Raw genomic sequence first — 12,446 nt, forward strand, 5'->3', positions numbered from 1 at the left:
CCCAGAACTGTTAGAGACCACGGACGCCCAGGTCGGGAGGCCAGGCCACCTGACACGGGAGGCATTGTCTTCGTTGCTTTCAGGACTTTCTGCTATGGATATTAAGCCATTGGTTTCTAGCCAAGTCGTATTTTGATGTGATTTTATTTTTAGTGATGTTATTGTGGTAAAATATATGTCACATAAAATTTGCCATGCTACCCATTTTTAAGTGTATCATTCGGTGGCATTCATTACCTTCACAATGTTGTACCACCACCACCACCACCATCATCTATTTCCAAAGCATTTTTTTTAACCCAAACAGAAACTCTGTACCCCAGCTCCTTTCTGTCTCTGTGAATTTGCTTATTCTAGATGTTTCATAGAGGTGCAATCATCCAATAGTTGTGCTTTTATGATTGGCTTACTCTTTTAGCATGCTTCTTTGTTGAGGGTTCATCCATGTTGTAGCCTGTACTTGATATGACTTAAAACATATTTATGTGATAAGTGTATCCATTCATATTTCAGTCTGTTGGAATGCGGATCATAGAGTGGACATGCACAATCATGGGAGAGATTTGATTGTTATTTTTCTATTTTTAAAGGAAGTTTCATTATTTTTCTTCATCTTTGAACATCACTGATTCAGAGCCAATAAGTATGAATGAGTATGAATGAGTCACTATTGGAGGGTTTCCAATTCTTTGCCTATTATGCATGTGTTGGTTTTGTTCTGGGTCATAAAATAATATCATAAAATGCATTTGTCAAGCTTGTAATACTTCTAAAGAATTTAGGTTTAACTAAGTCAGAGGCAAATGACTCCTACCCTGGATGCACATTTCTAACAAGTCCTTGCAATCCCATTGTGGAGGCCCGACTGCACAGTGAAGTCCTCTGAGAAGAAACTAAGGGTTGCTTTATTTTAAAACATTAGTTAACCGCATTGCATGATGCCATGATTTTAAATTAATGTTTAAAAGTGGAAATTTAAAAACTGTCTATCAAACATGATGAGGACGGGGAGCCACTTCCAGGTATTTGGAGTTGGGGATGGGAGGAAGCAGGCCAAGCTGGTGGGAATTTATACTGTGTCCATATCCACAGTCTTCTGCCCCCTCACCGCAACCCCCCCCCCCCCCCCACACACACACAATCCCCCAGATGGAACTTGGCTTTTCCTGTGTTTACCTTTGAGTTTGGTTTTGGTTAGAAGCAGGTGCTGATAGTGAGCTAGGAGAGAGCCCTAACCCAGCAGAGTTCTTAGGTAATGGTTTGGTTTAGCACGGATCAGGGTTCACATCCCTGGGTGCGCAGAGAATCAGTTATGGAACTTTGACAAACACAGATGCTGCGCACAGGGTCCATGCGCAGGCCCAATTAAATCAAGTGCTGGGGGCGGGGCCAAAGAGGGTGGGGAGCTGTGGTTTAAGGCTTCTGCATCCCAGCCTGAGAGCCCTGAGCAAGGTCTGCCTGGGATGCTGGCAACCAAGTTAATCTCAAGACACAGGCCCTTTTCAGGCAGCTGCACCCTGGAGAGGGCCAGCAGAGAGTCCCCTTAGATGCAGGTCTACTAACAATTGGTAGAATTTTAGGAAGTTTAGGAAGTTGGCTTTTGTTTTAGGAAGTTAAAATTGTAAAGGTTTTGACATTTTAAATAGAGAGAAATACAGAATTAACATACTATTATATAGTCTGAGTGCTTTAAATAATGCCCCAAAGTGAATTTCTTATTTTGATGGAGTCACACCTGGGTCACCTGGGACTGCAGGTATACACACCTATCAGAAGTGCTCTCCCTCGTGCCAGACACCTTGTATTATATCCCCATAAATGACTTTGGAGTAAAAATGTTGTGGCGATGTAGAATTTTGGAGCTGGGGCTGCACTGTCCTGAAAGCAGAAATCGGGGGACCACTGATGCATCTTTTCTTCTCTTATGCCTGGAAGCTCACCTGTCTTTTCACAGCTAATGGTGCCTTATCCTTTAAGTTAGGGCTCTACTGTGCTTTTTCATGAAACTATCTCTAGTTACTCAGGCTCATACCAACCCCGCCCTTCTATGACTCGGGGTGCTTATGGGCTCTAGCCAACCACGCTTGGGCTTAATTGCTCTCTCAAGCTTCATGCCTCTTGCCTCCGTCACCCCAGAATCCAGGTGAACCATTTGGAGGGGATACCCCATGTGTATACCTTTTGAGCGTCCCTTCCCTAAGCCAGGGAGCAGCTGCTTCCCAGGGTTACTGTCAAGGGAGCCCTTGTCACTGACTCCTGATGCCACCCCAGGTCCCTGGGGGAAGAGCAGGGTTAGATTGAGCACATGAGACGATCAGGGTGGTCCGGTCACTGCTGAGCCTGTGGAGTCTGTTCATTTCATCTCCGGCTCTGAGACGCCTTGGGAAGGATGTGTGCTTCCACTGGTATTTCATTGGATGTAAGTCCTGAAAGATCATTATAGAACAGATAGTTAAAATGACTGTTTTTCTTTTTATGGAGAAATTAGGAGTCTGCCAGCATCTTTTTTTTTTTACTCTGGAACGCTTCATGAACTCGCGTGTCATTCTAGCGCAGGGGCCATGCCAATCTCTGTATCATTCCAATTTTAGTATATGTGCCGCCGAAGCGAGCACCCAACATTCTTTAGAAGCTTAAAACCGGCTCATTTATGGAACCTTTCTTCATTCCTTCGCTTTCTCCTTATCTACAAAGTGGGGGAGTGTGGGATGGGAGAGACTGAGAGAGGCCGGGTGTAATCGAGGCCACAACAGCCTCAGCAGTAATGAGGCTGGTTCTGAATTGGTGGCTGGTGAGGGCCTACTTTTAACCTTTAGTGTGGGAACCTGGGACTTAAACTTTGTTGCTGGTGGGACGGTGAAGAAATGAATCAGTGCCGTGTATGGCATTAGATGGGAGAAGAGGATGCAGAGAGCTTGGCTGCATGATGACCTGGTGGGAAGGTTGATCAGTAAGAACCACCCCAGCCCTGGCTGGTCTGGCTCAGTTGGTTGGGCATTGTCCCATGCACTGAAAGGTTGCCAGTTCGATTCCAGTTCAGGGCACCTGCCTGGATTGCGGGCGCCATTCCTGTCCTGTAGGGGGCGTGCGGGAGACACTCTCACATTATCTTGATGTTTTTCTCTCTCTCCCCCTTCCTCCCTCTCTCTCTAAAAATCAGTTTTAAAAACCTTTAAAAAAGAATTGAAGTTATAAAAAAAAAACACACACACACCAAAAAAACAGAAAGAACCACCTCAATGATACTGTTTTAGGGGTTCCGGTAGAGGGCCGTCCCTCGGTCTTCTGAGAGTTACTGATTAAATTTGTAAGTGTTAAGAGAGGCCCTTAGGCCTGATTTATTTAAAAAATTATCTTGGGGACCCTTTTTTAGAGAACAGGAATTCTGGGGTGGGGAGAAGTTAGTAATTTTCCCAAGAATGCTTCTGAAAATTTGCATTGCAAATACTGCTAAATATCACCAGGAGATTCAAAACTTTGACACCTTGTTGGAGCTCTTGGTGCAGATCAAATTCTTGTCTTCAGTCTAGAATTGGCAGCTTCTTCTCCTTAATTTTCATGCAGTAATCAGCGCTGAAAGAATATTTCTTTGACAGTTGCCCTTGGGGAGAACTCGGCCCGGGCTTGTTAGTTAGGGCAGACAGTTAAGTGGGAGCGAGAGGAATAATAACGCAGACTCCAAGGCCTCCATTTAGTTCCAGGAACGTCACCATTATCAACCTCTTTTCAATATTTACTGCCTGCTTTGGTGAATAATGGAAATTGGGGGTTGCAAATCCATTTCAGAGTTAAGGAAAGTCCATTTTAATGGTCTGATTAAAATAAGACGAAATCCCATCTTTAGGTCAATTAGCCCTTCCCGGAAGATAAGGTTTTACTGGTAGTGACGGTTTTTCCTTCTCGGGAGATAACATTGATTTAAGAACTCTTGTGACTGTCGGAGCCCCCTGTGCTCTGATTGGAGAAAGCAGTGTCAGTCTTGGGCTTACATGGGCCTCCAGGAAGACCTAGCCCCCTCCGACAACACAGCACCACCCTCTTTACTCCCAATGTGCAAGTCACAGCCCCACACTCCCCCCAAAAAACCCACTCTAGTGACCACTGGCAATTGCTTTTAGCAGAAAATTTCCTGTAGTGGGACAATTCTTCCATTTTTCATACCACCGGTCCATTTTTTTTCCTGTACTTTTGGTTGAGATAAATAGGAGTTATTTTTAGTCACAGTTTCAAGTGGTATAATATCTGACCTTATGGAATGGCTGTAGAATAGATTCTCCCTCCTATTGCCTTTGTGCAAAGAAAATCAAGGCAAGAGTGGGAAAGCTGGTGAATAGGTCTTGCGATCTACTGCACAGGCATGAGGGCCGTAGTTAGTGATACTGTATTGAATTCCTGAAATATGCGAACGGAGTAGATTTCAGGTGCTCTCATCACACCCCAAAAAGGAACTATATGAGGAGATGGTATGTTCATTAGCTTGTCTACAGTAATTCTTTCACTGGTATATATGTATAGCAGTTGTCCACCTTAAATAGATGCAATTTTTATTTTAATCCTCACCTGACAGTATTTTATCCATTGATTTTTTAGAGAGAGTGGAAGGGAGAGGGAGAGACAGAGAGAAACACTGATGTGAGAGAGACTCATTGAGTGGTTGCCACCCACATGCCCTGACCAGGGCCAGATCCTGCAACCGAGGTATGTGCCCGTGACCGGAATCGAACCCAGGACCTCTCAGTCTGCAGGCCAATGCTCTTATCCACTGAGCCAAACTGGCTAAGGCAATGCAATTTTTACTTAAAAAATTCTTTTTATAAGTTTAGGGAAGGAGAGAGAGGATGATAAAGTAAATGGTACACAGTATAGCCGATTAATGAATCTGGGTAAAATATATGGGTAAAAAAGAGTCCTTATCCTATTCTAGCAACTTTTTTGTAGTTTTGAAAGCTTATCAAAATTAAAAGTCACCTCAAAATGGAAAAGAAATAGAGGAAAGTGCTGTGGAAAGGCGGACCGAAACAGTCAGACCTCAGTGGGAGGAGTTTTCGTTTCATGGGAACTGTAGGGTCAGATGTGCCAGACGAGGATACACTACTTCGTTTCCAATCCAGAGCCTTGTCTAGTACGTACAAAGGGCTGGTTTGTGCTAACATGTGATATACCTATAGTTACGACCGTGCTTTTCAAAACTGAAACAACCCACGTTGCATTACAAATCCCTGGCCCTCAGCCTGTGTGGCTCAGTGGTTGGGCATCGACCTATGAACCTGGAGGTCACACTTCGATTCCTGGTCAGGGCACATGCTCAGGTTGCGGGCTCGACCCCAGTAGGAGGCATGCAGGAGGCAGCTGATCAATGATTCTATCTCATCACTGAAGTTTCTCTCTCTCTCTCTCCCTCTCCCTTCCTCTCTGAAATCAAAAAAATATATTTTTAAAAAAGAGAGATAAAAATGCCTGGACCTAGACGATGTAACTCCCTTAGCAGGGAACTGCAGCTCCTGCATCTGTGAGCCCAGCTACAGAACATGTAGACCGTGATGTCACTGTAACATCGAGCGAGAGGAAAGCATGGGTGAGGGGTTTGTGAAAAGACCACAGAGGGCAGCAGCACTCAAGAGCTCTTTGTTTAGAAAGCCAGGCGACTCTGCCAGGAAGGAATTACCTTTCAGCATCTTCCGTGGCATTTTTGGCACCTTTGGCCAAAGGAAGGGACATGAAGAAGCAGGCAAATAACTGATTTGGGATTGTTTTCTGGTATGTCTCCGGTATGCAAGAAATTCTTTTTGAAGAATTTCTGCCTCTGGTTTGTCTGCCTCTGGTTTGTAGCAGGAATATATATTTTATATATAAGGATTTCTCTTCATGCAAGGTACGTGTAGCTAATTGACAACTGGTAGGCTGAGGATGGAAGCCCTTAGATGGTCGCAGAAGGTCTCAGAGACACAGGAACCCAGGTGGTGTGGGCAAGAAGCTGGAAGGTGGCTTGGCTGGGGATCAGAGGAGCCTGGGCCTTATCCTGAGGTGGAAGTGAGCAGAAGGTTTCCCGCATCAGCTGACATTTCCAATGCGTTGGAAGATTCAGTTGGTTACACATCCCTCACAGATCAGAAAAGAGGAGGAGGCCAGGCAGGGACACCTGCCAGGACCAGCAGTTGCTACAACCCAGAAGAGACAATGGGAGCTGGACCTGAGGCAGCAATGCTGGCAGAAGAGGGTAAATAACGAACCAGCTTTCTGGTTGAAGGATTAGAAGGGGACCCCTGAGGATCCCCTTCCAAGTATCAGGGGGATCATGGAGGAGGAGCACAGGAACGTGACCTGCAGAGTCTTTTGAGAAGTCTTGTTCTCACCACAAATGTGCATGCATGAATCTGACCCTAGACAGCATATGGAAAGTTTTGAGAACTGACTGAATAAGATGGTAGATTACTGCCCAGCTACCAGACCAGCCACTGGAGGCATATGCAGTACCAACCCAGTGGCTCAGCCAGTGCTTTGAAGGCTGAACTGGCGCTGGAACCATAGCCCAAGAAAGGCAGGTCATAGCGTGTGGCTGTGAACAGAACCAGGTTAATTTCCAGCTTCAATAAAAATCTCAACATTCTTCTGTAATATTTAAAGGTAAACCAGAGTCTTATAATCTTCAAAATGGTCAAGATATAAGCCAGAATTACTTGGCATAGGATAAACTAGGAAAATCTCAACTTTCATGGGGAAAGACAGATCAACAGACCCCGTTGCCAAGCGTTCGGGAAGCAAGGGTGGCACTATTGCCATAAATGAAAAGATAGAAAGTCTCAGCGAAGAAAGATAAGAGAAGGTATAAAGGAAAACCAAATGGAAATTTTAGACATGAATAATATAATAAGCACCACAAAAAAACTCACTAGATGGTCTCAGTAACAGATTGGAAACAATAGACCTAAATTCAGATGCACCAACAATTATATTAAATCTCACTGACCTAATCACAATAATTAAAGACATAATCGGAATGGGTAAACCAAGCAAAACCCAACTAAATGCTGCCTACAAGAAACCCACTTAATGCTATGAATAGGAGGCTTAAAAGCAAAAGGGTAGAGAAATAAATGATCATGCAAACACCAATCAAAAGAATACTGTATTAATAACATTAGCGGGAGTAGACTGCAGAATAAAGAAATTAGCAAGGGATAAAGAAGGACATTATAACGACAAAAGGGTTAATTCACTCAGAAATGGAAAACCTATAGAACTTCAAACTACATGAAGTAAAAACGGAAAGAACTGAAGTAAGAAATGGAAAATCCTCAGTTACAGTTGTAGACTTCAACATATTTCCTCTTGCCGATCAACAGAACTAGTAGCCTGAACATCAGTAAGACTGTGGAGGGAGTGAACAGCACCATCCACACTCTTGTTCTTTTTAAATTTATCTTTTTTGTTGAAAGTATTACAGATGTCCCCATTTTCCCCCATTGACCTCCTCCACCCCATTCCCACCCCAGGCCTTCATTGCACTATTGCCTCTGTCCATGGGTTATGCATAAATGCATATAAATTCTTTGGTTAATCTCTCCCCAGACCCCTGCCTTCCCCCTTCCCTCTGAGATTTGTCAGTCTGTTCCATGCTCCCATGTCTCTGGATCTATTTTGTTTTAGTTGGGATTCTTAGAGTCTTCTACCCATTGGCAGCAGTATATACACTCTTTTCAAGTGAGCATAAAACATTCACCAAAATAGACTATATCCTGGTATCCTAAGTTACAGCTAAATTTTAGAATTGAAATGGTGTGTTTTCTGACCATAATGGAATTAAACTAAACCAATAACAGAAGGATAGCAAGATTATCTCTGAATACTTGGAAATTAAACAACATACTTTTAAGTAATCCGTATATTGAAGAGAAATTCTCAAAGTAAGTTAGAAAATATTTTGAACTACATGAAAATATAACATATCAAAATTTCTGGGATGTGGTTGAGGTAATGCGTGGAGGGAAATTTATAGCATTGCGTGCTTCAATTAGGAAATAACCCCTCTAATCAACAATGTAAACACTGACCTTAAGAAACTAGGATAGAAAAAGAAAAAGAAAGCCACTCAATCAAAATGGGGACTGACTAGCCCCATTACTATAACTGATATTAACTACAACCATTAACTACAGTTAATATGCAGATAATCTTCTGAAAAAGGAGCATTCAGGCCCAGATGGTTTCTGGCAAATTCTATCAAACATTTAAAGACTAAATAAAGGCAATCTTATATAATCTCTTTCATGAAATAGAAGAGAAGGGACCACTTCCCAACTCATTTATAAGACCAATATTACCATGATATGAAATGGGACAAAGCCTGGAGACTACAGACCAATCTCTCTCATGAACCAAGATGCAAAAATCCTCAGCAAAATATCAGCAAGTCCAACAACATGTGAAAAGAATGATGCACCATGGCCAAGAGGAAATGCAAGGCTGGTACCATATTTGAAATTCACTCTGTGTAAACTACAGTACTAACAGCATGAAGAAAGGGCACATAATATCCGTTGAAGTAGAAAAAGCATTTGACAAAATTCAGTATCCATTTATTATATATTAAAAACTCTGGGCAAACTAGAAATTGGGGGGAACTTCTTCACCTTGATAGAGGGTAATGTATAAACACCTACACCAATCATAATTGACAGGGAAAGACTAAACGCCTTCCCCCTAATATTGAGAAGGCAAGGGGGTCCATTCTTAGCACTCCTATTGAACATTATACTAGAAGTCTTGCCCAATGTAATAAGATAAGGGAGAAAGGGGGGAGGGTGTATATAGATTGGGAAGGAAGAAATGAAATTGTTCTTTGTCACAGACAGCATTATTATCTAGGTAGAAAATCACAGGAAATCTACAAGAACAAAACCTAAAAAAACCCTAGAATTAATACATTTAACAAAGCTACAGGATACAAAGTCAACACACAGAAACAATTTTACTTCTAAATGCTAGTAATAAACAGTTGGGAATGGGAAAGTTTATAAAGTATTTCCAATAGCTCCCCCAAAAATGTGAAATACTTATAAATTTGGCAAAAAATCCCCCACAATAAACAAAAACAAGACCTGTAGTTAATAATGACAAAACACTGATGAAATCAATCAGAGATCTAAATTCATAGACAGAATATGTTCATGGTTAGAAGATTCAACTAGTTCAACTCTCCCTTACTTTATCTATAGATTTAGTGTGTTTCCCATAATACTTCCAAAAAGATATATTTTTTTTGTAGATTTAACAAGCTGCTTCCAAAATTTATATAAAAAGGACAAAGGACAAGAATAGCCAAAACAATTTGGAAAAGGAAGAATGACATTTTAGGAGTTATGCTACCTGATTTTAAAACTTACTATGAAGCTATGGTAATCAATATAGTGTGGATTAGCAAAAGGATAGACAGATCAATGACGCAGCATAGAGAATCTAGAAATGGACCCACACAAACATAGCCAATGGGTTTTGGGGAAAATTTGCAAAAGGAGTTAAATAAAGGATAATCTCTTTCACAGATGATGTTAGATCAGTTGGACATCTGTATAAAAAGAGAACCTCAATCTAAACCTTAAGTTTAGGCAAAAATTATTTCTAAATGAATCACGCATCTAAATATGAAAAGTGAAACTATAAAAATTTTAGAAGAACACAAAGGAGAAAAGTTTTGTCACTTTGGGGTAGGCAGAGGCCCACACCACCACTTCAGGTCTTTGAGGTTCTTTCAACGTGTGCTTCTGTTCGGTAGATAATTGATGTTTGACTTCTACCAGGTAGTTTTTATGACTAACATTTGTTGAGCAGTTACTCTGAGGCAGGCATTGTTCTAACTCAATCCTACAACATCCCTGAAAAATAGGTACTATCTCACTTTGGAGATGAGAAACTGAAGCACAGAAATATTAATAAAGATGCCTAGAGTAACTTCTATGAACACAGAACTACAAGTGCCCTGGGCAGTCTCTTGTGAGATCGCACCGTTACCCACTCAGTCTGACATTCTCACCCTGCTCATCCTGCTTGGAAACGCAAGTCACTAATATTCGTGGCTCCTGTGACCCACACTGTGTACAATTGTGTGTGTGTGTGTGTTTGTATGTGTGTGTGTTTATGTGTGTGTGTGAGCTTTATTCACAGGCCCACATTGAGGCTGGCGGGCTTTCTGCCTTTGAATCCCAGTATTAACCCACTTGAATCTATTTAGCGCCATCTTGTGTTTGTAGTGGGTTTTACTGAAAGCAGTGTTTTAGCACTAGAACTGGGGAACAAAAGATCTAGTGGGCAAGATTTGATTTCCCAAATATTACCACCAATCAGTGTGATCAGAAACTTGAACTCCACTAGACATGAACTTTCTGGTGACTTCCCTTCTTCAATGTGGTCAGTTAATAGAACCTGGAGGGAAACATCATAAAGAGAAGCATTCAAGTTGGCCTTTAAATCTCCCTTTGCCTTCCTGTTTTGGAGCAGTGTCCTGGCTTCGTGGGCTGCCTGCAGCCCCAGAGGCCCTGAGAGGTTAGGATGGAGACCTTCATTCCTGCCTTTTCAGCCCTGGGGGGAGGGCCCAAGGGATGCACCTTCCAGAGACCCAAGAGCCTGCACTGTCTCCCCTGTGCTGTTGGATAGATTTAGAAGATGCTAAAACCTGCCTGTAGATTTACCTCTTTGTTTAATTTTTTTAATCATTTTTTTTCCAATTATAGTTTACATTCAATATTATTTTATACCAGAGGCCTGGTGCACAAAATTCTGCACGGGTAGGGTCCCTAGGCCTGGCCGGTGATCAGGGCCAATCTGTGGGGCAACCAGCTGGGTGATCAGCCCTCCCCCCTCCCCCCGTGCTGGCACCCACCTTGGCCAGCCTGGTGCCGCCTGCTTGCTGGCCCCACCCCCACCCCCACCCCCACCAGTGCTGGTCACCTCCCTCTGTGGGTGACTGGCGAGGCGATTGGGGGGCCCCCACTGGCACCTGCCTTGGCTGGCCTGGGGCCTGGGAGCTGGGGCAGCTCTTGCATTGAGCATCTGCCCCCTGGTGATCAGTGTGCATCATAGTGACCAGTCATTCTGCCGTTTGGTCAATTTGCACATTAGGCTTTTATTATATAGGATTAGCTTCAGGTATACTGCATAGACAAGCACATACTTTACAAAGTGTTCCCTCTGATATTTCTAGTATCTATCTTCTTCAACAGCGGAACTCAAATGGGAAAAGCACTGTGGAGCAAATTCCCCTTCCCTGGAGTTTCGCCAGCTTGTTTTGGAAGGGAGAGGAGGAACAAGAGGGGAGAAGGAGAAAGTGGGGCAGGATGTGCTGAATTCTCAGAGCTCTTCCCTGAAGTGGAGGTGGAAGGGGTACACTGCTAGTAAAAAATTCTAAAAACCAAAAGAAAAGCATCTAACGTTTTACAGTCTGATTTCATCCCCATTTCTACAGAGGAGGTTTACTTTTCTGTTATAGAAGTGAAAGATGCTCATAATGGAAAAGTGGGTAAATAGGAAAATAATGCATCCAAAGAACATGTGCACAGTCATAATGCTTAATGTATCACGGGGCTTCCTTTCCTTCTGGGCATGAAGGTATTAGTGCTTACCTGAATTATGTGATGTTTATTCATGATTTTCTACATGTTAATTCTTTTATTATAAACACTTTACAGTTAGGATATAGCTTTGGTAAATGACCATATGCTGAGTTCCATAGCTATGATGGGTATGTAGGTGTTCGTTGGTATTTTGATGTTATAGATGACACTTCAGTGAGTTTGCTTCATCCTGTTTCCCCCTTTAACATAGGGTTATTTCCTTAGGGTAGATTCCCGAAATCACATTGATGGGTGGTGGTGGTGGTGGTGGGGGGGGGGGGGAGCAGAGAGGACTTTCAGGCTCCGAGTACCGACAAGGAGGAGCCAGACCATCATGGCTGGGGGTGGGCTCCACCCCTCAGTAGTGGTGGGTTTGGGGAACATTCCCTCACTTTTCAGAGCCTGAGTTTTTTCCTCTGTCAGGTGGGGGTAATAATATCCACTGCACAGGAGAGCTGTTGCATTAATAACACATATGACCACCCCCCCTTAGAGCAAGGCACACAACAGGCTCTAAGTTATATAGTAACTTTTTAAAAAAACAATGACAGCACTAAATAGTCATATTGCAGGACTTGTGCCAATTTGCCCTGCCACCGGTAATGTATGAAGTTACTTGTTTACCCTCACCAGCAATGAATAACCGAATCATTTCTTTTAAATATATCTTTGATCATTTCGGTGAAAATGCTACCTCAATATTGTTTTAGTTTGCATTTTTGTTATAGTGAGAATGAACTTCTTTGTACATTATGTGAACCAGCTTGTTGTCTCTTATGAAAAGCTTTTGGCTTTTTTTCTGTTGGCATTTAGTATTTTCTTATCAATTTGTATGAAGTG

The 12,446-nt window shown here is 42.6% G+C and overlaps 1 protein-coding gene and 1 non-coding gene across 14 annotated transcripts in view; one reads left to right on the plus strand and one right to left on the minus strand.

The window, feature by feature from the left end:
• FHOD3 (formin homology 2 domain containing 3) overlaps window positions 1-12,446 on the plus strand; it is a 393,487-nt gene that overhangs the window by 223,664 nt on the left and 157,377 nt on the right. The gene's annotated exons all lie outside the window — the stretch shown is intronic.
• On the minus strand, window positions 2,512-2,615 carry LOC132240333 (U6 spliceosomal RNA). The gene has a single exon (XR_009454259.1). It is a non-coding gene; the product is annotated as a U6 spliceosomal RNA (small nuclear RNA).

Source organism: Myotis daubentonii, chromosome 8, assembly GCF_963259705.1.
Source record: "Myotis daubentonii chromosome 8, mMyoDau2.1, whole genome shotgun sequence".
Lineage (NCBI taxonomy): Eukaryota > Metazoa > Chordata > Mammalia > Chiroptera > Vespertilionidae > Myotis > Myotis daubentonii.